The sequence below is a fragment of the Enoplosus armatus genome, chromosome 11 (assembly GCF_043641665.1).
Source record: "Enoplosus armatus isolate fEnoArm2 chromosome 11, fEnoArm2.hap1, whole genome shotgun sequence".
Lineage (NCBI taxonomy): Eukaryota > Metazoa > Chordata > Actinopteri > Centrarchiformes > Enoplosidae > Enoplosus > Enoplosus armatus.
Genome location: NC_092190.1, coordinates 5,729,974 through 5,755,872, shown reverse-complemented (window position 1 = coordinate 5,755,872; position 25,899 = coordinate 5,729,974). Strand labels below are relative to the sequence as shown.

Sequence of the window (25,899 nt, the reverse complement as noted above, 5' to 3'; positions counted from 1 at the left end):
TGTCGTCTAGCAGAGCAAAGTGTCAGAGGCGCGAGGTCAGAGGGACAGTGCCCAGATGATGGGCTATTAGGGAACAAAAAGGCAGAGACATGAGTAACCACTCAAACAAAAGGTCTGTCCAACACATCTCTGGCTTAACAGCCACAAAAGAGGGGCGCCCGATGCTCAGAGTGGAGGGTGTTAATTGGAGAGCCAAAGGGCACAAAGAAAAGGCCGCTTTGGGAGCTTTTATCCAGTCTTCTGTGCTTCTGTTCTTCGCTCAAAAATAAGAACTGATAGGATGTGAGCTATAATTTAACGTTCAATGTAGCGATGAGCTGACTCACAGACAACCAATCAACAATTTTGATCACTGATTTATCATTTTGAGCAGCTTATCAAATATAAATGCCAAACATTTGTAGGTTCCAGCCTCCTCAATGTGAGGATTTGCAACTATTATCTGTTTATTTCCTACACACCTGAATCCCTTTTCAGGGTTTTTTAAACAGTTGTTCGGACAAAATAAGCTATTGGAAGACGACACTTTAGGGAGCCTGCAGTCCTTATAGTAGGACACTTTCGAGTAAACAATCATTTGATAAAGAAAATAATCATCCGTTGCAGCCCAACAGACCATAGAGCCAATTTCATATTTGTTGCAAGGTCCACCAATTCAGATTTGTTGTTTGACTTTGTCTTTATTGTTGATGAAAAATAAATGCAATAAACAAATCCTGTAGTCTTACAGACTAAAATGTTACCATACTGTACAGAGTAACGATCGAAGTTAATGGGGATGCTTGTTGTATGTGTTGCCAATATAATTATGTCCAATAATGTAATTATTGAATGTAAAAAGCTGCAGACTGCAGATACTCTGCAAGTATAATCATGTCTCTGACAGATAGATGACTTCAAATTAATTGCACTGCTGCCTGTTAGAAAATAACAAAGAAGTAAACTGCAGTCAGTCTAAAATGTTTGCCTTTATTGCCCTCTTTACATTTTTGCAAGTATAATGTGATCATATTGGTGTAAACCACAACAAACAGACAATTATCTGTTATTGGTCCGGAAATTCCACATCAGCACATCTCTAGCAATTACACTAAAGTTAATTTTGGCTTGGACATCCTCGATCTCATTCAAGGACCTTGGCGGTCTCTGGGTCTCCTTCGGGACCTAGCATGCTTTCAGATCTCTCAGTATGTGGTGTTTGGCCTGCTAAATGCTTTAAACATGTCTCTGTGATGAGTTACAGACACAGCAGGGTAATAGCAGCTGGGCCGATAACAGCTGATAACATGAGATAGTAGCGTGCCACTATCTCTTCACTTCAAACATCAAGGAGTTGGAATGACGCAAACCATCCGAGGAATCCTGAACCCGCTGTGTGTTTATGTGAGGTCCGAGAACTCTGCAAAAACATGGCACTGATTCGTTTGTAGCAGCTAGGACGTCTCAGTGAGACGGCCCTGTGGATCTACAGAGAGCCGGAGTACTGCCTGTGCATTATTTACACAACACACTCTGGATTACCCTTTCCATTCCAGCTTTTCCTTTCTGCTAGGAGAGCAAAGCAGGCGATTCAGACAGCTCACACTTATTAGCTGCTATCTCAAGGACGACACGACACGTTCTGTTCTAATTAACTGGAGCGGACACCAAACAAAACACACACAGAAGGCCCAGCCAGACAGTGTAATTGACGAGCAAATTTATTACATCCGACTTCAAAGAGAGCCCGGATCAAAACATATCACTTGATATGATGAGCAAAGCTTCAGAGATACGTGGTGTGTAGGCTGCAGAGTGTACAGTATGCAACACAAACACGGAACAACACAAAACTGTTCAGCAGCTAATTATCAGGCTGCAGCTGCTGATGTGTTGGTGTTAATACTGTTTGCATGGCTGTAGTAATAATTATTACAGCCTCATCTTGATATCCGTAGTGTATGTGAGGATATCTACTCGAGTATTTCAAACATTCAAGTCACAGTGAGTAAAATGTTTATTTAACAGGTTTCATTCAGATTCAACTTGTTTATTTATCATTCATTGAGACAGAATATCATTTTGTCAAAACATGATTATAATGATGACACTGAAGCTGTGTAAGTTGGTTTTTGTCCACTTCGAGACAGAGAAAGTCCAAAAGAAGTTGACTGACACGTAGACCTGATATATATATATATATGGCTAATGTATGAGCAAGAAATCACCTATTTACACATCTAGCAGACACAGAGCAACATTATCATTCATTTAGAGTTGTTTCTGCATTCCTGTTGAAAGTTACTTCGTCCTTCACCAGCTAGTCTCTAACTTTGCCTCTGTGCTGTTTGGTGCTGGGCAGGCAGCGTACAGTGAGTTCATCAGAGCTTGTTTTCTGAAAATGAGGTTGATGAGAGTGCTGAGACCTAAACGTGCCATGAAACCAAAACTATGAGCTTAAAGTGGCTGAAAAGCTATGTAGAGTTGCAGAGTTGCAGAGAACATAGACCAAAATAAAAAAAAAGGGCTTTAAATTATCATCCAGCTTTATGTTGGGAATGTATGTACACATACATGCCTGCAAATAGTATGTTTGTGTGTGTGTGTGTGAGCTTTTTGGTCAAGAATCATCCTTATGGTCACGTGTAAACCAGGCATCTCAAATTGTAGCTGTCCAGCTGGGGACCTATCATCAATCCCCCACATTTCTGGTCGCTCTCTACTTCCAACTCGAACAAGCATCAAGTAGGGCTGCAACTCGTGATTATTTTCATTATCAATTGATTGTTTTGTCTGACCAACAGTCCCAAACAATGTGCAATTTTATAAAACAGAGACAAGCAGCAAATCCTCACATTTGAGAGGAAGGGACTAGAGAATGTTTGGCATTTTTTCTTTATAAATAATTTAAATGATTAATCGATTAAGCACGACAATAAAGCAAAATCTTTAAAAAAAGATGTAAAAAAAAAAAAGGGATCAAGAAGCAATACTTCCTTGCCACACAGGTGATTGGTATTCGCCTGTGCTGACAATTAAGCACTGTGTTTGTGAGTGTGAAGATGGCAATACCCCTTGCAAATTAGAGAGAGGAGGGGTGTGGAGTGTTATTAACAGTAGTGATCCAGAGCCATGATCCCATCAGAAGCAGCCATGTTCAGGGACAGACAGGGGGGCAATAAACAGAGCCCTCAGCCTGCTGCAGAGCCGGGTGTTTGCACAAACCTGGCTGGATTCAATCCCCCACACTGCCCTGATCACTCACCCTGGACGGTGGGCAGGAGTGCAGTAAGGGACACCCACATCACAAACAGTAACACACACACACACACACACACACACACACACATAGCCTGGAGGAACCACAACAACTTTGTTCACAGCCTGCCCACTGCTCAGGAAATCTATAATGTCACCTCATGTTAGTTGTGAAAACATCACAATCTTTGAAAAACTGCCATCAAATAAAACAGAGTGCATGAATACCAGCAGCTATGGTGGGAGAACACATTTATCATGTTTCTAGTTCTTGTCTAATATATAAATATGTGTCTACATTGATAGATATATATCTATAATATGTATCTGATTTAAAAAATACTATGACTATTTAAGAAATACACTTCCTGTCTTACCACATATGAAACAATTGATTTAAGGGTTTTAGGGGCACTTTTCAGGATGGACTCAACCTCTTAGTTCAGCTACTTCCCCTTCACATAATCAACAAAATGCATTCAAACGCGCAGCTTTCCAGGTCCGGGCGAAAGTGCCATTGTACTGTGGCGGCTTGGAGTATAAGGCAATATCACAGCTTTTTCACCAATTGTTTTTGGTCTACAGGACATAGTCACACACAGTTGTACCACAAAGCAAGGTGACACTTGGATGTAATGGGCAGAGCAAGACTGATTCTGTTCCTTTGACCGGGGGCTAAGCAGGGATTCAGAACCTAAATGAGCCCCGCGTTAAAACAAACCTACACAGCAGTTTGAAACACTCAGTCTCAAGGTAAACAGTAGAAATATGGTGCTCGCCTTACAAAGTAATCCATCGGGAATGTGTGTATGTGTGTATTTACGGCCAGTGCAGCACCTTGCGGGATGCAGTCGGGTTGTGTTGCAGCAAAAGTTGAGCCAGGTTCAACTTTTTTACCATACGACCGTTGCGTTTCAAATGAATGCAAGAGGGTTGTGTTTTTCCCACGCATTTCCACGTGGTTCTTGACACATTCAGAAAAAGAAATGTAAATGAAGGAGTGTTAAAAGTCCACCATTCATATGGAATTAAATTTATTTCGGATTGAACCAGTTTGACGTGTTCACAAAAGAACTGCGACTGTATGCTTTTTCTGTTGATGGTCTTTGGAGTTTCTGTGGGTGGCGCTCTTTTCTTTGTCCATTCGCCCACAGCAACTATTTCTATTTATGACAATGGCCCAGTTACTCCATTTATTCCAACCACTGCTACTACTGTAACACATCACTCAATGAACTCCTACCTGACACCAGGTGTTTAGAACAGCTACAGAAGAGAAGAGCTTTCATTTATTTTCCATTTTCATTTATTCTACGAAAATGTCTTGCATCTGTACTCTCAGGTTGCTGGAAAGAGTACAGATCTCTCTTCCGCAGCAGTATCACTCATCTTCTCTCTGTTCTATTTCTATGGCACTGAGTCAGAAAGAAGAGCACTAATAAACCCTTCTGCTCCTCATCAGCTCCCTTCCCCTCTCCGCTGATATATCTGAATTGTAACTTCCCCTTACCTACAGAAACACTCACAATCCGCTTTAATCACCAGGAAGCCGGGTAGGATTGGAGCTCATTGGAATTTAATGCACCATGACCTCTTAAGTTTTATGTCCAGGTTTGGGGTTTTGTCCAGTTAGTTTCTAACGTTTTATTTCTGCGAGGGAGACAGCTCGGTAAGAAGCCACTGCAGATGAGATGGTGATGATAACTGAGCCCTTTTTGCAAGTGTGTCTCATTATTAATTCTATTACGGATAGTCTCTTCGCGTGGAGCCCCATTAGACAGAGTCAGCCCGCTAGAGCACAGCAGACCGCAGGTTTAATTGACACCACGGCACACATGGGAACGTGGAAGAAGGCATGATCTGAGTGCATGACTGATCAACGCAAATGCCAGCGACTCTCACAGGAGTCTGAATTTCAAGGAAGAATGAGGCAAATGTTTGAATTAGTATTCCAACAGGGACAAAATTAAAGGTGGGTAAGCAGAAAACCTCAGTAGCTACACCGAAAAAGCCAGAATTGGACTAATACAAGTTCTGTGTCCTTTCCTATGCGTCAATCTCGAGCTTCAGCTGATCTACAGCAGTCGACAATAATATTTTATTAGGAATGACAGTTCATCTAAAAGAGCCACGTTTTCACAATAATGACACACTGCTGAACTGTCTCAAAGTGATCAATCGCAGGCAGCCTGATGACAAGCTTGTAGTGAGCGTTTAAAGAGCTCTTTGTGCCTGCGCCGTGTCTATGTTAGGAGTGACGCGGCCGGGACGGCGGCACTGAGCTCACGGCTTCGGTCATCCAGACACAAAGCAAACCACTTGTCTGGCTCTTTACGTGCTCTTTCTGAGCGAGCTGTTTCCCTGTCAGAGACTATTGTGATAAAGTGTGCCGAATGAAATAACCATTTGGCAGAGAAATTGTCAGCAACATTGGACAGGAAGCAGTACTTGATGAAAATAACAACAGTCAAACAAAGCAGCAGACACCGGAAGAATAAAAGGCACCAATCATTCAAAATACAGGGGTAGAAGGTCAGTAGAGATTTACTCATCAGAGCCATCAAGTTTATGAGGTGTGGCTGCTCTGCGGCTAATACACGTTTACGGCTAATATACTGCTTGTTTGTTTTCTTTTGAAGTCCATTTTTTTTTTCATTAAAATTACAATATGAATGCCAATATTTGGAGTTGGGACCTGCTGCTGATGTTATGAATTATTCAACATCTCACAAGTGGCAGAAAATCTCACATTACCTGTGGGAAAGAGGAGCAGCTGGTGCAGCAAACTCTATGACAACCTCCTAGACCCATACCTGGCATCCCTGTGGAATGCTAACGGGCAGTGGAGCAACTTCGGGCGTCTACAAGCAGCCAGCATGAATCCACAAGAGGAAGCTTAAACACCTCATCTCCCTGGTGATTTTATTTCATGCAATGTAATGTAAGATCTTCACGCTTCAACACTGATGAAATTCCACCTTCTTCCAACAAGGGCTGGGTATTGTTTGAAATTGCTTGACTAGTGCTGAGACAACACCCGAGTTTCTGTACTAATACAAACATGAATATCTTTTTCTGGAAAACCCTTTTTCTCAAACTTCCCAAATGTCGAATGTTGTTTGAAGAGAAGCATACATACAACAACTTTGCCTACATACAAGTCTAAAATTGGCAAAATTTGGATTTAAATCATTAGCAAACAATATATGAACATTACAAATCTAACCAGACATTCAATAACAACTTTCAGGACCCAAAAAAGTAGTGAGGTTTCATACGATGCCTTAAGTCCAACACCTGTAAGATTATAGATGGGTCGGCCTTTAGCCACGGACAAAGCGTTTGTGTAGAAATTATACACATCCACAGTGCATTTACACCGACCCTAAAGCAACGACAACATTTAGAGGCCATAAACTATGCTGAGAGCATTTAAAGATAAACTACCTTCATAGCTGGCACCCTAATAATAAAACAAAGAAAACGAAAGAAATGATGATTGATTTCCAAAAACTTTCCCCAGAATTTGTAAACGCTAAAACCACTGACCATGCTCAAAAGTATAAATACTTGGGTATTATTATTGATGACAAGCTGAATTTAAATGCCAACGCTAATGCTAGTGTTTTTACAGACCAATACAGTTATTATTTTATTGTTATTCAGAGTGCATTAACTTTCTGCATGAAGTGGAAAGAGGAAAGCATTGCAACAAACGAACGAGTCCTGATGACTCTTCGGGTAAAGATTTGGTCATGTTTAGCACTAAAGGTACTTTGTTCAGTTCAAAGAAAGATCACATTTGGGGTCATTTGGGGTCTCAGATGTCAAAGTCACACCAAACAATTCACCTCAACCTCCACCCTAAGACTTATAACATCACGATACATCCACCTTTGCAACTTGGTCAATACTAGTGTGGCTGCAAAGGGGTTGCTTCTCAGGAAAACGTACACATAGGTTGTGTAAGCGCACCAACAAACAGCCAATGCGGCTGGTTTTCTGGCTCAGGACAAACTGAACAAACTGAGTTGTCAAATTGGGAAAACAAGGTGCAGCGATTGGCTGTGCAGTAAATTATGAGCTTGCACTTCAGATCAAAGCAAATCCATCAGATCCTTTGTTTTCTGGAGATACAGTTTTACCTGCTGGATGGAGATGCATCACGTCCAGGAAGAAAAGAAAAATAACACCCTTTATCACCAGCAGCATCCACCTGTTTAAGAAACTCCAACATGATTTGGCATCAGAACTTTCATTATATTACGGCTTGAAGTCAGCGTTTTGTATGTTGTTTTTCTAATTTGTACTGTATGTTGACCTACTGGGGTGTGTCTGAAAGGCCAATTGTGCAAGTAAAAAGGGCAACAGAGGTTTCTTTCAGTCATGCCTTCATAATTCTTCCAGTTAAACTTTAAACACAATAAAGGTACATGTTTAAATGTACAGTAAATCAGCACAGTCCGCCCTCACTGCCAGGCAGCAACACAGGAATCCAATACAAATCCTGTGTGCATGTAATTAAGTGCAGGTTTATTGCATTCATGCTGCTGTTTCTCAAAGCCTTTGAAGTGGTCCGTACTGCAGGCTGCAATCTCTCAGCACTGAACGGTCACGCACAACGGAGACAACAGCAGACAGCCCATGTGTCCGTCGCTGTTCATCACCGACCGCTTCGGTGAATCCACTTCAGTGTCGCAAAGACAGGCAGCCCAGGTAGGAGGCATTCCATTAAAGACCAGCAATGTGCCCCCCCCCCCCTGTTGATGACAGAGCATTGATCTGGCGCGAACTAACGACTGATTTGGAACCCCCGCTGGTGGATGAGCGACTGGGCGTGTGTGATGGAGCGAGGTAGAGGGAGGGCGAGACAGAAAGAGAGAGAGGAAGAGAGATGGCGTGTGATTGAGTGAGCGAAAGCTGCTGTTCCCACCAAATCCATCTTATTGGATTTTAGCTGTGGGCATTCATCACTCTCACCATTGTGCTACTTGGGGATTGGCTGCAAAACTTTAATAAAAGCTCACCTGCCAACTACACACAAACACACGGCCTGTCGAGAGCGCCTTTGTGATTCCAAAATGAGGATTTTTTAGTAAAAGCATTAATTTTGTTGTCGACCGTTATATAACAACCTGGCAAACAATCGCTTTCAAAAGCCTCCAATTACACACACATACTCTACTCACAAAAAAGACAAAAATGAACACTATGCTATGTGACACTGAATAGGCCGCCACCAGCAGCGCAGTGTGTGGATGTCTGTGAGGAAGTACAGTATGTGTGGGTGAGTTCAGGTCCCTGTGCTGTCTGAAAAATCAATTGCCGATGATGCGGCATCCTGAGCGAAGTGGCTCTTTGCTTCTTAACAAGTCTCCCCAGACTCTCAGTGGTCTCCGCTCTGCCTTCACAACAGATGCAACAGGTCAGCGGCGTCGGCAGCACCGCCGCGGGGAAAATCCAAACACTGTCACCTTTGCGTTAATTGGTCTGATCTGTGATATAATAAGCATGCGTCCCATTTTCAGTGAGTCATATTCACCCACAGCTTCACCGCAATGCTGACCCAGACACTGAGCAAACATACACAGCTCATTATTAAAAATATCAATACAAAACACATGTGAAACAGATTCTAAATATATGATTTGCAGCACAAAGAATGAATTTTAAATTTTTATTTATTTATTAATTTTCTTTACTTTCTTAGAGGGGCTCTGGTGCCCAATCAGCAGCTCGTTCACATTTTCCCTTTGTTTCGCTTCACTTTCTATTGGCAGAAGCATTTTCTGAGCTGTACTTGTCACAAGAGGAACTAATATACTGCAGTGAACTGTGTCGTCTCAGCAGAACATATACAACTACTGGATGCATGAAATCCAAATGCACATCACTTTAAACTGATCTCCTTGAGAAAAATGCAAGTATAGTAAAACTATAAAACAGAAGTAACGAGCACGGCTTGACTTCTGCTTGTAATATTTTTCAGTTATTTTGAAATAACGTGAGATGACATTCCATCTTTCTGTGAATGATCTTTTCCTCCATTCATCTTCCTTCAGTTCCTCTGTGCTGCTGTTCTTTCGCTGAGCATAGTTCTGATCTCTCAAGGACACGTTCACATCTTTACAGACAGACACACACACACACACACACACACACACACACACACACACACAGACACAACTTCAGGTCAAGATTTTGACATCAGCTCGGACATGTGAAAGTCAAAACTACTTGGCCAGAATTTTAAAATGTACTTGGTACTTTGATACCAACATATTTCAAGGCTTCATTGGTAAGAATGTCCTCACAGAGACAGGTGATGTGCTGGCGACAGAACAACAGGTTGTCACACAAACAATCACTGAAGAAAAATAGATTCATAACATCACTTTTGGATCTGATAGTTTGACACTTTCCTGCTGAATGTGACAAGTGATGCAGACGCACATCGTGGCATGAAATTTCACCTCATGTGATCTGATGGCAACTAGACAGCTAAAAATACAACTGTGAACGCAGTCAACACACTCTGAGAATTTATACTGGGGTGTGGTCTTGGCACATGCACTTACAATGTGCATTTCTTGACCACATTTGTCCTGTTCCTACAGAAATATTCAACCCAAGACCTGTCTTTTATCTATCAACTACCAAACTTGTATCACCTGTGGGTTTGAAAGGTGGCTGTAAATAGTTTGTTGTTTGCTTCTGTCTGTTACAATGGATTGGTGACAAGTTGCACAAAATTATATTGCACACATAGTGGCAATTTTTCACAACACAGCAGCATAATCCAATTTTCCAATGCCGTGTGCTGTATGCTCATTAAGTTCCAAAGACTATGATTTGGAAAAATCTTTCTGCCGGGCTTCAGAGATTCAAGGAAAGAAATAGTGTGATACAGCAGCAGTGTATTTAGTGAAACGGTGACTGGAACATATTGAGAATATTAAACATATCGGCTGGACAGTGGATTATGTTGCAGGAGTGATCGGGAAGTTTGGATGTTTGGATTCTTTTTTCCATCATGCTGACCACAGCTTGAATTCTTGGCTTTTGCAAAGAAACTTTTTACAACTATGATTCAAGCCAGCAGGGCTGAGTCTGTGCTATTGAATATATACAGGTATATATGGATATGATATAAATATGACGACCTGTTCTTGACGATGAGGAAATGTAAGTAGCATGTAACAGCAAGAGGCCAATTACAGCTAAATTACATGCACGTGCCTGGTGGAAGCCATGACACTTGTTTTCCTCCTCGTGTTGTTACGTCCTCGTCAGAACAGCTTTCATTATCCTTGGCAAAGATTCTACAAGTCTCTGAACTGAGCACCAACATCTATCATAGATGTTCACTTACAGCAGGTTGAGGTCTGGTGACTGTGACCATTCACATCTTTTTCATACTCAAACCATTCAGTGACCCTTTGAAGTGAAGCATTGTTTCTAAGTTTCTCTTTAATTGGAAACCTTTCTGAATATTTTAGCAATACTGATTCTGACATTTTTACGTCTGCAACATAGAGGCTACACAGGACATAGTGGGCGCTCTAGGAAAACTAGGCAACATTTGTCCACCATAACAGTGGCTCATGCCCTGCGCTGTCCTTTGCGGGACATTTCTGCCAGTGGAGACAAACACAGTCCATCTAACAATCTGGACACATGTAGCTACATTTAAGCAATGTCTCACACACACATGTAGGAGATAAAGTGGTCAGACGTTTATGAGTAACCACAAAGCCATTTCCATTTCACAAACTTCACACTGTTCAGTGTCAGACCCTGCTGTTCCCACAAAGGCTGAAAGCAAAGGAGGAAGAGGAAGTGCTGGGGAGAGGGATTTCAGATTGCAGGAGCACTATAAGCTGTCAGAGAGTACAATGCTTTTCAACTGTCAAAGGTTCAACCTTTAAGAAAAAAAAGCGTCCTTAGCGTATGTTTTTATTTGAAGGATCCAAACTTTGTGGACGAGTAAGAGCGCTCTGAATGAGCCTTGAACCTGTGAGAAAGCTCATCAGCAGTTACTGATCATTAAGTCACCGTTTAAAAGATCATTAAATGTTAATTATTTTTATTCATTTGAGACAGAATCAAACACAGACAGACAAAAAGGCTGCAGCGGATCATTTGTTTCATTTCTTAAACTTCTCTATACCTCCCAAATGGTGCCAATGTTTGGTTCCCATATCATAGCGTCTTTTCCAACACTGATTACAGTCCAGAGAGCGAGGGAACATCCTGTCACAAACAAAAGACAGACGATCAAGCCTGACGCTATTTGTAACACTGTTGCTTTGCAAAACACGCAGCTATAATTAAATCCATTGTGATATAATTAGAAAAAAAACATCTTGTATCCTGTTTTAATTGCTATGTGGTCTCACAACACAATTTCTCGTTACGGTCTTCTTGATGCGTGACCCAGGCATTACGCCAGGAAATCTGGTGATGAAAATGAAAACAAGTGTGATCACTGATGGCATTGTTTACCGCCCCGATACACAACACGCCTCCAATGCTATGTTTATGATTCCAAAAGGGAGCCGTTGCCCTCACGGAGCGTCTGGAGGGGCCATGTTGTGTTGTAATTGTGATGTAATCAGCGGAAAAAGAAATGCTGCTTCTTTCCTTGATGAAATACAACAACCAAATGATTCCTCAATTTTTGTAAATTTTCTCATTAGTTCTGTAAATGAGGAGTTTGATCAAGCTGAGCTGTAAATTGGAGGCTGCAGCGCGGATATCTTCATCAAAGAGTGTGCGTGGATGGTTCTACAGCGTGCCAGAATCATCCGAGATATCTTCTGGGGAGCAACACGACCAATTTTCCAGCTACAACTATTAGTCACCTGCACAAAGACAACGATTTCCAAAGGTCTAATTACCAGTCTAATCATTAACTAATTGATGCAGCCTGTTTAAGGCTGTTTTGTGTTTTTGTGTGTGTGTGTGTTTATTTTTTTCGTTCCACACTTCCACACACAATATTCACAGGGAGCAGAACTAATACGACCTTCTCTATCAATCCTGCTCCCTATTGTTGGGGTGATGGGACACAAAAGAAACCCAGAGATTGAAAATACAAAGACATCTCTTCAGCCCAAAACCTCAGAGTAATTAATTCTGCCAAGAAACCTAATTCTACCAAAAAGAGGAGGTCATCTTGTACAAGAACAAGGATTACATGCAATCCCATTTTGATACGTTGAGGAGAACATATCTTTTTAAAGACGGCATGACTAGGTGAGAGGCTGAAATACAACCCAGATGCGCATACGAAGTCAATTGAAAGACACGTATGAAGTATGATGTAACAGATGAAAAGGAGAGAAACTGGAGGAGAAACCATGTTGGCTACAGGACTAACATCTGTACATCGGTGGTTTGTGGTGAACAAACCTTGTAAGCTGGCCGAGGCCTTTCTGACCTGTTCTTGTCAAAGAACATGTAAAATGTCTCCATGGGTTTCCTCTGGGTGCTCCGGTTTCCTCCCACAGTCCAAAGACATGCAGGTCAGGTTAAATTAAAGACTCTAAATTGTCTGTAGGGGTGAATGATTGGCTCTCTCGTGTCAGCCCTGTGATGGACTGGTGACCTGTCCAGGGTGTCCTTCTTGTCCATTGTAAGCCGAGATATTCAATTATTTGCGATTTGGAATACGTCCATTAAGATGGTAAACAAGTGTGAGTGTTAATTAAAACTTTTGCATCATAAATTCATTATTTAAAGGGTTATTTCAGAGAATATACAGTTATCTTCACATCCAGCGTGTGGTTCCACATCACAGGCTCGTCAAACGACTGACAGGAAAATAGACGCACTGATTTAATCCGGCCTCCTGCTTAATAAGGTGCTTTGATTAAAAATGGAACCCCCAAAAAGGCCCTAACAGGGTCTGATAATAAAAATAAACTCATAAATAAATAATTCAAGACCCACTGTTGTGGCTCATTTTAACTATGAAGTGTAAGGGGGCATCAGAGGAGACGACAACACACTGATCTCAAACTTCTGCATCTGTCAACACATATACTGTACTTCTGTCAAGCGTCCCGGTTCATAGACCGGACACAAGCAATCTCAATAATCAAAAACACATTCCTGGCATCAACAAAGCATGATACACATCTGGCCTGATGTTGAGCCAGATGCTTAAGTTAGACTGGCAGCCATCATTTTTCTATTATTGTCTGTCAGAGCTCATGGGCATCAATATCTTCCTTTGATCTATGTTTTTTTTCTCAGGCGTTTCAAATCTGTGTCTTACAAACACCTTTGTAATGGAAATGGATAATAAGCTTTCCCAGAGGGGTTAATCAAAGCTATTGTTCTCCAAGAATGAAAAGACGTGAAAGGCAGCTGATTGATTGTGTGGGGAAAAAAAAGGATTGGTGTCCTTTTCTTTCAGGCAATTCCTTGTTTCCTCCGTGATACAAGAAGTGATTTATTTTGACAGCTACCTCATTGAGTTTTATTTTATCCAAATGAAAAGTCTTTGTTGTGAGCTCAACAAGAGCGGGACAGGGAGAAAAAGAGAAACAGACAGACAGAAAAGAGAGCATGGAGTGATAAAGCAACAATAAAAAGATGGCAAGTTAACGACACAGAAATAAACGTGTGAAAGTAGCAGTTGAGTGTAGCTGTGAATAAGCCGCTGGCTGAGGGCCTGGTGGGCTAGATTTGACCCCACAGAGGAGGAGAGAGCACAGTCCAGGTCTATAATTAGAAAACACACAGTGCCACTAATCCTTACTGAATGATTAAGCAGCAAACAGCAAGTTTACAGCCAGGAACCCACAACCGACCGGCTGTGGAGAGTCAAAGTGGTTTTCCCACTGAGTGAGAAATCTGACAGAGGTTAGAGTTACATTCTGCTTTGTGGTCAGATTCAGGTGAGGCTGCTTTAGCCCAAAATAAATCAAGGGTTTCTAATAGGATTTTCGAGATGTTAACACATTAAAGCTGGATTTATACTTGTGCGCTTGGGAGTTACAGGCTCCATATGTAACCACATGTCGGAGCTACAGCAGCTGCAGGAACACCAAAACAACTGTGATTGATCAGCTCGGGCTGCTTGTGTGTTTCTCGTGGATATTTCTGAAATATTTCTTGCAGTATGAAATGAGAGCAAGAGCAAGTTTAAGACAGCAATCTTCTTTTCAGTAAGCAGCCCAGTATCCCTCGGACTAGGTTCAATGTTTACCGCCAATGCAGGAAGCAGTGTGCCCTTTATGTTGTAGGGCAGCGATAAGCTCAGAGTGGTGGAGTTTGCATCCCATCAGAGACCAATTAAGTCCAGTCAATTGTATATATATATATAAATTGCCCAAAATCACAAATACAGCATACGATACCAACTATCCCTAGACCCTCAACTTATATGAGTTAAAACTCAAGTTTAAAAAAAAACGAATATAACAGGGAAGAAATGGAAGAAACCTCGGGGAGAGCAACAATGATGGAACCCGGACAGACATGCAATACACAATTCACTTTTACTCACAGTAATCCTTCCCTGATGTCAACCTGTGTTTCATTTAACTAACTTTAACCATACAGTAGTAGCAGAATTGTCCAACATCAAAGTTCTGTCTGCCTTTATGTTTGAGAGAAGCCACTTTACTACAAACTTTTTGTATCACAGTGAAATAAAGATGATGTAAATGCAATACATTTGGCTATTAATGATTGCACAACAATGTCCTTTTCAATAACCTTCCCATCTCGTAATGCAGTGGTGCTTCGATGAACGGATGAAATCCTGCGCTGGAACCGCAGTAACACCTTTGTGTCCTTACAAATCTTCACTAGTTAATTCAAACTTTGTAAGCAGAGAGGCAATGATCATAGCTATCTTTGCTTCAAATACTGAGATGTATCACATTCACATGCCTGCATAGTCCCAGGACAAATAAAAGTAGTCAAGGACTTTTGGTAGAAGGAAGAAAAAGCGATCATTATCCAAAACACTGGCTCACAGAAGCCAATCATCTTCCTCTCAGCTCCATAAACCTAGAGACTGTTTAGAGACAAGGCAATCTGTTCAGCAGCAGCTCTAAGAGGAGCTAAATGCTGTTTGTCAAATTCACAAGTACACAAACCACTCCACCCTCTATTGTGGAGTAGTTACGTGAATTAGCTTTACAACATGTCAGGGCCATGAGTGGCTTAAAAAGTACAAATCAACAATAGTCATAAACCAGTTACATTCCACACTAAGCTTTGCTGTGAACGGAATAGTTTCAGGCATTAAGACCTAGCCAGACAGATAAAAAGAGAAAGTATTTGTGTGTTTTTTTAGCCTCCTCCCATTCAGACAGGCAGCTGCAACAGCCAGCTCTGGAGTGGCTGCAGAAGACAGCTAATCATTAGCCAGTTAGCCTCCATTATGGTCTGGGATCCAGGCCTGGTGATAAAGAACCAAAGGACTCAGGACTCACAGTTTAATGATCCAAAGATCAGTGCAGGATTTACGGGCTCATGGTTTCCACAACGGCCCCTGGACAAAAGCCTCCTCCCTTCCTTCATCTACTTCAGCAGAGGGAGGGAGTTCATAAAACCAGGAAACAATGCTGGAAAGTAATGAAATTTCCCACCTATCGTGGAAAGAAAAATAAAATGAAGAAGACATCAATCGCCGAGGTAAAGCTTCCAGTTGATTAGATGACAAATAAGGCAAGGTGCCAAGAACAAACATTTCACACACTAGGAGTTTTACAGTGCCTTCAGCAGCCCTCTTATTTAGTTTTCTTTGAAGACTTTGACATTATAGCTCATGGTGCACTCTGGATTTATGGGCGTTTGGTGGAAACTCGATTCAACCGTTTCAGGCCCAGAGGATCAACTCTGATCGCTCTTTATTGAGTCTGAGCTACCCGCTGATGTTAGGAGAAGACTAAACTTCCACTAAAGCTCCTAGCAGATGCCATCCATAACTGACAGACATTTATATGTTGCAAGCACTCTGCAACGGCTGAAATCCACATTCACACAGTGTCTGCCTGTCTACCTTCTCAGATGATTCATCCAATCATCTCAAACGACCCCTGAAACATTAAAGCTCTGACCAGGTCAAACAATGCGTCCCCGGTTCTTTCTTCTTCCCTGGACTGTGCACCTGCTCATTACTTTACATCTTAAAGCAAGACCAGTGTTCTCTATGTGTTTTGAAGCAGCCAGCTAATTGAGAAAATGAACCAGCAAGGGGGATCCGGGGGGGCCTTTGAGAACATCTTCTGACAGGAGCGTCCAGTTTGGTGCTTTCTACCACGCTGTTTTATTCTCTACAACACGTGAAGCCAAATTGTTAGGCACATTGTATTGCAGACTAGAAGGTTCTGCCTGACATAAAAAAAAAAATTGGGGGTTCAGTGTCTTGCCCAAGGACACTTCGACATGTGGACATTCCTGCACCACAGCAGCACGTAGTTCATATATGAATATAGAAAATAAAGAGTTGAATAGTCCTTTAACTTTTATATTGAGTACAAGTAACTTCTGGTTACACAACATTAATCCAAGTTTATAACTTCACCTTGTTTAAAGTAATATCAATATCAGAGTAGAGAGTTATTATCATATAGATAAAAAAAAGTGAACAGATTGATTTGAGACAGAGCAAAGAGGTGTTTTATACATCATAAGGGTGCAACTAACAATTATTTTCATTATCAATGAATGTATTATTTCTTAATAACTGATTCATCAAGATTTCAATCAAATGCCAAGATCTATTTTGCGATCTGACATCTTGAACCCAAAGATATTCAGTTTATTACGACATAAAACAGAGAAAAGCAACAAGTCTTCACATTAGAGAGGGTGCAACCAGAGAGAGTTTGCTTTATAGTGACTTAAAAGATTAATCAGTTATCTAAATGGTTGTTCATTTTCTCTTAGTTGACTAAAGGATTGATTGACTGATTGTTTCAGCACTTAATGACTCTGTGACTGCTGGTGCGCCGTCCTCAGGTAATATACAGATACACTTGCACATGATATTCAGGAGAGACTGTTCACTGGGCGAGATGAGACAAAGATCTGACGGAAGCTGAAGTTTATTGAGGGAGCAACTGAACCAAAAGTTGAAGGAAAAACGTCCCAATTTGTAGCGAGCTGATGATTTGTAGCTACACGGCTAATTAGCAATTAGTCCACTGAAAGACTGGATCTAAATCCTAGTTTGGGTAATAGATGAATACATGCAGGACTGACAGAACTGGCAGGGAAACCACGTTCTTGAGTCTCCTTATCAGATCCGGGATTTCCATGGCTGATCAAACTCCAGATGAATCCAAGTGATGGCATCATCAGCTGGCATGTGTTTTAACATTATGTCACATCGGCCTTGGCAGGAGCGATTTTTACTCATCTCAGGAGACCCTCTCCATCACCGTCACCATCCCCCCGATGTGGTGTGAATGCCTCCTCTGTGAGCCAGGCCAAGGATCTGCCAGCGGCCCCTCTCTTTGTGGGCTGAATGGGCACGGCTCGGCCACGTTTTAAGGCACCCTAATGTACCATGGCTGGACCACAAAGGCAGCGTGGTAATTTGCCAGGGATAATGACGCTCCCTTAATTCGACCCCAGGGGCCACAAACAGAGAGCTTTAAAGAGAATCCCCATACAGGGATGAGTTCCCTGTCGCCCCCCTTTTTTTCTAGGTCTCTCTCCCTCTCAATTCGCCCCATCTCTCTCATATTGGCCTGAAAGGAGCTTGTTTTCTTCCGGCTTATTGTCATCCTGAACTAAATATCAGCAAACAACAGCGGGGCTGGAGGAGACAACATGCCAACCACGACTGGAGCCTCTGATCTCCTCCCAGAGGAGCAGAGAGAACCAAGACAAACACAGCGGAGCTTCCTCAAAGCAGCCAGAGAGGGAGCACCGCTGCTCTGCTCCAATGACACATATTAGGGAAAGACATTTAGGCCACAAATTGAATCGAGCAGAGTAAGTGAGAAGGAGGCGAGTGCTAAGCAAGGGGAGTAAAAAAACGAATGTAAGCAAATGCCAAGGCTGGCCTTGCGGGATATTAAATACTGAGAGCGAGAAGAGGGTGAGATTGGAGCAGAAGTGGTCTGTGCTTGTCGTGATAAATTGACCTGAAGACCATGTCTTCTACAAGGATTTGTTTTTTTTGCAGTAAAGGTTTGTTTGACGAGTTAAATGTTCAATCTCAGCTTGAGCATCGTTTCATCCCAAATAGAAGAGGATCTGTGTTTTATTCAGGGCCAGGATCAGGTGATTTTTTTAGGGGACCCAGAAGAGACTTCTTTTATATTTGTGATATATAAAGTTGGATAAAGCTGATGGCAGATGGCAACCGATGCTCTGCAGCAGATACTGCATGTGGATGATCTATTAATCTACATAAAGTCTTAATCATGCCATTTCAATGCAAACAAGGCAGAGCTTGATTACTGTGAATACCAGACTGAAATCATAGATTGATTACATTAAACATTATTACATCATTATTACCCCAAAAACCCACATTTTTTATTAGCTGTTTGGTAGTTGAGTCGACAGGGATGTTTGGTTCATATTTGTTGGGGTTTTGTTTGCCACCAACGAATGATTGTTTGCTCCTCATTTCCACTTCATTTTCTGTTAATGGAGGCACTTTTCGAGCTGTGCTTGTCACAAGAGGACCTTGTTTACACAGCTGAACAAGTCCTCTTGGAGCAGGAAATACAACGACTTCTGCATGTATGAGGGCATCCAACTAGTCTGGTTCTTTAAAACAAAAAGTCCAGGTATTTTTAAGTCAAATTAAAAGATGAAAATGATGGGGTGATGTCACAAGGTGATTGTGCACTCGTGTCACATCTCATCTGAACAATGATGTCATCGTACAGTGTCAAAGAGAGAGAGAGAGAGAGAGAGGTAAAACTTGTTCATTAGCAGCCTGGATGAAACCCCTCCACCCGTCCCCCCACCTCGCCTACTTATCCTCCTCTCTTCCACCTCCAATGCCGTACTCTCAGCACAGCCTTTCAAATCACCTCACCCAATCAGAATAACCAAAAAAAAAAGGCTGCATTTCTTTCACTACAGAGGCCGCAGAGATGTTTGGGGGAGGGAAGAAAGACATTTAGAAAAAAAAAAAAAGACAATGAGAGAAAAAGAATAAAAGCAATCCCTTGTTGTTGAGATGTCCACAAGACCAGAGAGAAGTTCTGTGTTTGCCAGCAAAAATGAGTACACAGGAAAACCAAACTGAATTGTGGAACAAATACAAAGCAGAAATTCAGGTAAAAGATGCAGAAACTAATCAAAAGAAAAGCTTTGAATGAAAAAGATGAAAGTGTACTCACCAGCTAAGCATCACTGGGGTGTGGGGAGGGGGCTGAGAGGGCCGTCTGTCCTTTTCAAACTGATTCTGGAAGAAGGGAAAGAGAGAGAGAGAGAGAGAGTGAGGAGGGGGAGGGGTGAGTCTTTCACTCGCTGCTCGCCTCCTTCTCATAAGCAGAGTGCAGAGCCACAAAGAAGTGCTGGCGCTCTCGTAAACAAACCGCCAACTTTTCAATGGAGCGGAGAAGGCGGAGCAGGAATGGCATTTAAACGGAGACTTCACGGGGTTGGGAGCTGCAGGAAAAGAGGGACCTGCGAGATGCCTTTACATCAAGTGAAGGCCTAACTGGACAATAACAAGCCACAAAGTTCAATACAGTTCAAACACATTAAACTCTAAACCCCATATAACATAAGACGCCCTGTACTGCATAGAAAACAGCCCAAATATGTCCAACTGTAAATCAACGATATAGATGTAAATGAGGCGAACGGATGCCTAATTGTGTTGAATCAAACACAGATGCTAATACGCAAAGAGCACTTTGGGTTCCAAGCTTTTTGATCTCAACGGCACAGAGCAAATTGGAACAAATAGCCCTGGTTGGTTTCTACGGCAACCTGAAGGAGCAGCTCAGACTTGCCATCCCTCTTGCGCCGTCAACAGCCGTGATATGGCTGCTGTTTCCCTCACTTCCACACCGAGCGGCAAAAATGAAGTAAAGAGGGATTGATTATTGTCATCCGAGGGCTCAAGTGAGACTGATCGCTTCTGCTTCGACGTACAGGATAATCAACTGTGCATTCGTATAGGATGCTGCTGTTCATTAGCATGAAGCAGAACTCAGCAGAAGTCTTTGACAGTGCTTAGGGCTGCCAACTAATTTCATTATCGATTAATGCTGATTAGTTTTCTTTTAGTTTCATTAGTTTTTAATTTTATTAGCATATAAAATATTGAATAATGTCCATAAGAAGTTTCTAAAGTGACATCTTCAAATGTCTTGTTTTGTCCAAAGAGTCCAAAAATTTATTCAAATCAATTTACAATCATTTAAAATTTTTAAATACTACATTTGAGAAACTGGAACCAGAGGATACTGACAGTAAAATTATTATCAACATTGTTATCACAGTTCTTCCACCAGATTCTCCAGTGCAATGCGGAGACTCCGAACAGCCACAAAGACAGGTAGACAAATGCAGTAAAGGGGATTTTCTATGGAGCTAAGCTGAGAATTTAGGGCTGAGCAGCGGGAAGTGTCCGCTCAAACAAAAAAACTCCCCATAATCTCCAATGTCAGTGTGGGATCAGGCTTTATTCACTGCAACAAGTGAGGAGGAAGAATTCTCATAAAGTGCTTAGTCTGTGACCTATAGTCTTACTCTCTTTCACACACACACACACACACACACACACACACACACACACACACACACACACACACACACACACACCCCAGGCTCCTGCAGTGATGCCTCCACACCAGACAGACGGACAAACAAAGTCTGGGACTACCCAAGCCTGCTTTCAAATTCAGTAAAACTTTATCGACCAGATAACTGACAGGCATGTGACATTTAGCGTGAGGCAAATCACGCTGCAGAGTTGTGGTCTGATAAACAAAACACAGATAACAAGTTGACAACAACGGATAACATCAGAACGAATTCCTGGGCCCCGTTTTTCAAACACAAGTCTGGATTTTTTGATTTAAATGAATCTGGAACTGTTGTCAGAGCAACAAGTCCTTAAGCCCAAACCTGAAAAAGTGCAGGCTTATTGACAGCTAGCTGGATAGGACTAGTTTCAGGGTGAACCCCCCCCACTCATTTTACAAATACAGCTCGGCTCGTCTGGTGTTGTGCTCACTGATGGCTGTTTGCGTGGTTGAAGAAGAAATCAGAGCTTTGTTGAGTTATTAGGGATTAGGGCAAAATAACAACCCCTCCCAAACTGAAAACAACTAATGTCATTGCAAAGAAAATGGCCAATTAGCCTGATTATCAGGCCAACACAACTCTGCATACCTCACAACAAGACTTGTAGTCTACAGCTATGCTACGCAAGCAGGTTGTACTTAGGCACAGCGGTGCTTTGAGCTAAATACTAACATCAGCATGCTAACAATGCAAACATGTGGCTGTTTAGAAGTCATGTTTATCACAATATCCACTATCCTAGTTTAGCGGGCTAGCACTTTAAAATTCTGCTAATTAGCACAAAACACAAAGTCATTTGTAGGCTTTGGTCATAAACCAAAGTATAGTACAAATCAAGAATTTGACCTGATGATGGCGCGAGATGAAATATTAAGGGATCGTCAAAGTTATTGTAATCCATCCGAGGGGGAACACGAATGTCTGCACCAAATATCATGGCAATTCATCCAGTAGTTGTTCAGACATTTCACTCAAAACCACAAATTTGAACCTCATGGTGGCGCTAGAGAAAAAGTCAGAGGATCCCCAAAGTCACTAGCATTCATCATCCGGGGAACATGAACATCCGTATCAAATTTCATGGCAATCCATGCAGCAGTTGTTGAGATATTTCCATCTAGACTGGCCCACCAACCAGACAGACTGACACTGCCATCCCTAGAGACGTGTCACATTTTGACTTGTCATAGCAAGAAAAGCACAAAGGTGTAATTGATAACATTAATTACAACTGCATTCCATTTAGGTGAGCTAGTTCCAGGGTCTTCACAGGGTTAAAAAGATAATCATGGTAATCATCAGAACTAGTCTGAATCTGTGTGTGTGTGTGTGTGTGTGTGTGTGTGTGTGTGTGTGTGTTCTGTTGGTGTGCAGTGAACTTGAGATGCTCTATAACCAGCAGTCCTTCTAAAAACAGTAAGAGGCCAACAAAGCAGTCGGGAGGTTGAGATCACACTCCTGTGCTCCGATGTGGAATTTTCTTTTGGTGTGTTGAAACTTTTCGCAGCTCGCCGCAGTGTATCTCCCATCATTTCTGTCCATGAGAAGTGGTTATTAACGGTTGCCAGCAGATCCAGCAGCGAAAATCAAATTCTCCTAATTAAGCCCCAGTTACTGGTAACTGAATCAGACAGTTTAATGAAGACTTAGCGGGAAGTAGGTGAAGAGGTGAGTTATGAAACAGCAGGAGTTCACAACTCGAAAACTCGTGGAGTTTATCTCACACACACAGGAATACACACACACAATCACACAGTGTACTTTTGTAGTTTAACTTTCCTCCTTCAGGGCAGTAAAGGAAATATGTCTAATTAGGAGCGAATTATTGCCTGCAGCTTTCCAGTTTACATCAGACTGTAGCAGGGTGCTGTTAAAAACAAACCTTTTTTTTTTCTGAAGCCACCCAAAGTCTAGCACACCAGATCCTAGTTTCTACTGAACAAGGACACGTTACATGATATAAACTGAGACGGCAGCAACAGAGTCATAAAGGCTTCTAATATTGTCAGTGTAGTGTCTTCTGATATTACCACCAGTCGGGGTGATTGTCACTGAACTCACAATTTTCTTTCCAATCATCAACAACAATATTGGCGTAGCTTTGTGGAGTTTGTGGAAATGGTCGTACCTAACGTTCAAATGTAAAATGTGAAAGTAATGTAACTGAATAATAGAATTTACAACTGAATTTCACCTTAGAAATAAAAGTCTGAAGTGATACGTTCCAACGCACCCGCGCCAGAGACAGCAGATGTGCGAATACCTCCTTGAAAAAACTTTAGAAATAAACAAAATGCAGATTTTCTATCAGTTGTGCATGTTAATACACTTAACATTTACGTTTATTGGATAAAATATACAGAACATTTCAAACATTTAGCAACACAGCAAACTTCCACCGTGCAGCGAGCAACAGAAAGTAAAAGCACGCGGAGCTTCTCTCTCTGCTACTTCTCTGCCCACTCACATTCAGCAGAGTAAACAATGAGTCTGCCAGATAAAACATGTAATGACACGGCTTCTAAATTACCTCAAGCACTATTTGTGCAATATGTGCTGTCACGTTTTTGCATAATGACCGAAACACACACACACACCAATAGGTTGTTAAAGCCTCGTTAAGCCAACATGGCCACTCCAATATACGGGCTCAGTTGTACTTACAGTTTGTGCCTCAAAATTTAAAACCGCTGTAAATATGTAAATCAGAATGTGGCAGAAAAGTTTTTAATGTGAATTCCCAGTCCAATGAGACACCATCCATTTTGAAAGCTTCTGTAAGAAACTGTTCAGGGACAAGACAAACAATGAATGCAGGGCAGAGATAGGCCATTATCCAGCACTGATCAGAATACAGACGAGGGCAATCACATTCTGTCAACAAATCTGAAAAACAATGACCTCCACTTAAATTATTAAAAGCCCAAGCATGGGGGAAAAACAAAACTCCCCTAACACTTAAACTGAATCTTTACAATCCACAGCCTAAGGACAAATCCAGACTAAACCAAACACAACATAAGCAAACAGAGAGGCGTCACGTTCAAGCGAGAACAGACAGGATGTTGGAAAAAGGCTGACAGAAAACATGGCTATTCAAAGAGGCAAGGCTGTCTATACATTGTGACATTGGACCCCCCCGTAACAAAGCTTTCCTGACATTTGTGAAGGCAAGCTGCAAATAACTAATAGTTTAGCATGTGGTAGTATTTTGTCAGGCCAGTAATGACCATCAGTTTTAAAGGATAGGTTCACTATTTTTCAAGTCTGTCTTAAAACAATAGTTAGGTGCCCATATGGAGATTGAAATAGTTTTTGCCAGCTGTAATCATTGATTCTGATGATACTTGATGAAGAAACCAGTCAGAAGTGTGAATGAGAATTTCAGCAAATTCACAATGTAAAAACAAAACGCTGCATCATGCCTGATCGATCCATCTCACATACCCAGAATCTGAGGGTATACAGTATAGCTAATGGATGTTTCTTACAAAAACAGCTGACTTATCTTTGTCCACAGGCTTGCACATTTGACTTTTTATCAAGAACCAGATATTTTGTAATGCAGTTGTCTTTTGTACTGATGATTCAACCCATCCCATGCCCATCCAAGCCATGGAAGTGCTCCACCTATCAGTCACCTCTATGCCTACGCATTAACTGAATGGAATTATTCAGATACAGGACTATTTACATTGTTTACATCCCAGTCTAAAAAGTTAAGTCAGGTCAAGTCATGTCAATTTCATCTATATAGCAACAAATCACTGATTTGTCTCAGAGGGCTTTACGATTAAAACAACCATCCCTCGATTCAGATGAGGAAAAACATCGCTGTAAGAGCCGTATTAAGAATTGATAAGATGTATTTAGTGACTTAGTAGAAAAAAACGTAGAAATCCTCCTTCATGCTACTAATTACGTCATAGTCAATAGCTCTCAGTTAGAGTTAATCAGTCCGCTCAGCAAGACAGTTTTTTGACCGCTGTGCCAAGTTGAGCACTAACAGAGTGAATCTTGTAACTTTATTTGTTCTGAGTCATTTTTTTAAAATGGAGTTACTGCGTCTGAAGATTCATTTCTGTGTCAAGCTTACTGCCAATACACAGACTGTAACAGTAATGTGGATTACCAGACAGAGAGAAGATTGCTGCTACAGTCACCAAAAAGAAAACCGGGGGGGGCAAAAGGAAAACGCGTGAATTCTGTTCTGCCAATAAAACACAAAAAATCAAATCGATTGGAGTTGAAAGACAGAGAGAGAGAGAGAGAGCGAGTGAGACAGTGGCAATTACACTGGTTAAATAATATAACACATCCAAGAGGCTGGTGGCTGTTGTAGACACACAAGTCGCTGTGCTCACATAAGAGAGCACACACACACACACACACACACACACACACACGTGCTGCGTCCCAAAAGGTCGACTCTTACAGACGAGGCGGTTTAACTTGCACAACCTGAAACCATGGCATCACGTTCACAAGCAAAGTCATCCATTACCCTTGTTATTCTGCGCCATCCTCCTACGTCTCTACAGCGGCCGGGTTTCCAGCCCAGTTTCATGTGTCCTTGGCTTTCCATCATAGCACTTGACACCTGTTTATATACGGCGCGACCTCTGACCCCGCACTCCCCGCTCTCAGAGACAACCTCTCCAGCTCAGTGGAGAGGTCACCTGTGTTATTTGCGAGAGTGGTGACAAATGGCTAAAAGGTCGCAGCTAAAATGTAAACAAGAACTGAGCGTAAACCACAGAGAAAATAAAAGCATCACTAATGTAAATGTGGCGGCTGTTTGTGTCCATGCACCCACACATCCACACCTCCGTGTACATGTTAGTGTATTATATAAATACGTGTTCCTGTACTTCCATCATCGTGAAAACCAATTTCAGACCTCATGTC

General features: G+C 41.8%; 1 protein-coding gene across 1 annotated transcript in view; it reads right to left on the bottom strand.

The window, feature by feature from the left end:
* Positions 1 to 25,899, bottom strand: part of sema5ba (sema domain, seven thrombospondin repeats (type 1 and type 1-like), transmembrane domain (TM) and short cytoplasmic domain, (semaphorin) 5Ba) — a 148,987-nt gene that overhangs the window by 101,846 nt on the left and 21,242 nt on the right. Inside the window, exon 2 of the mRNA XM_070914374.1 lies at positions 19,572 to 19,636. The gene's annotated coding sequence lies outside the window, so the exon portion shown is untranslated. The remainder of the gene's footprint in view (positions 1 to 19,571; positions 19,637 to 25,899) is intronic.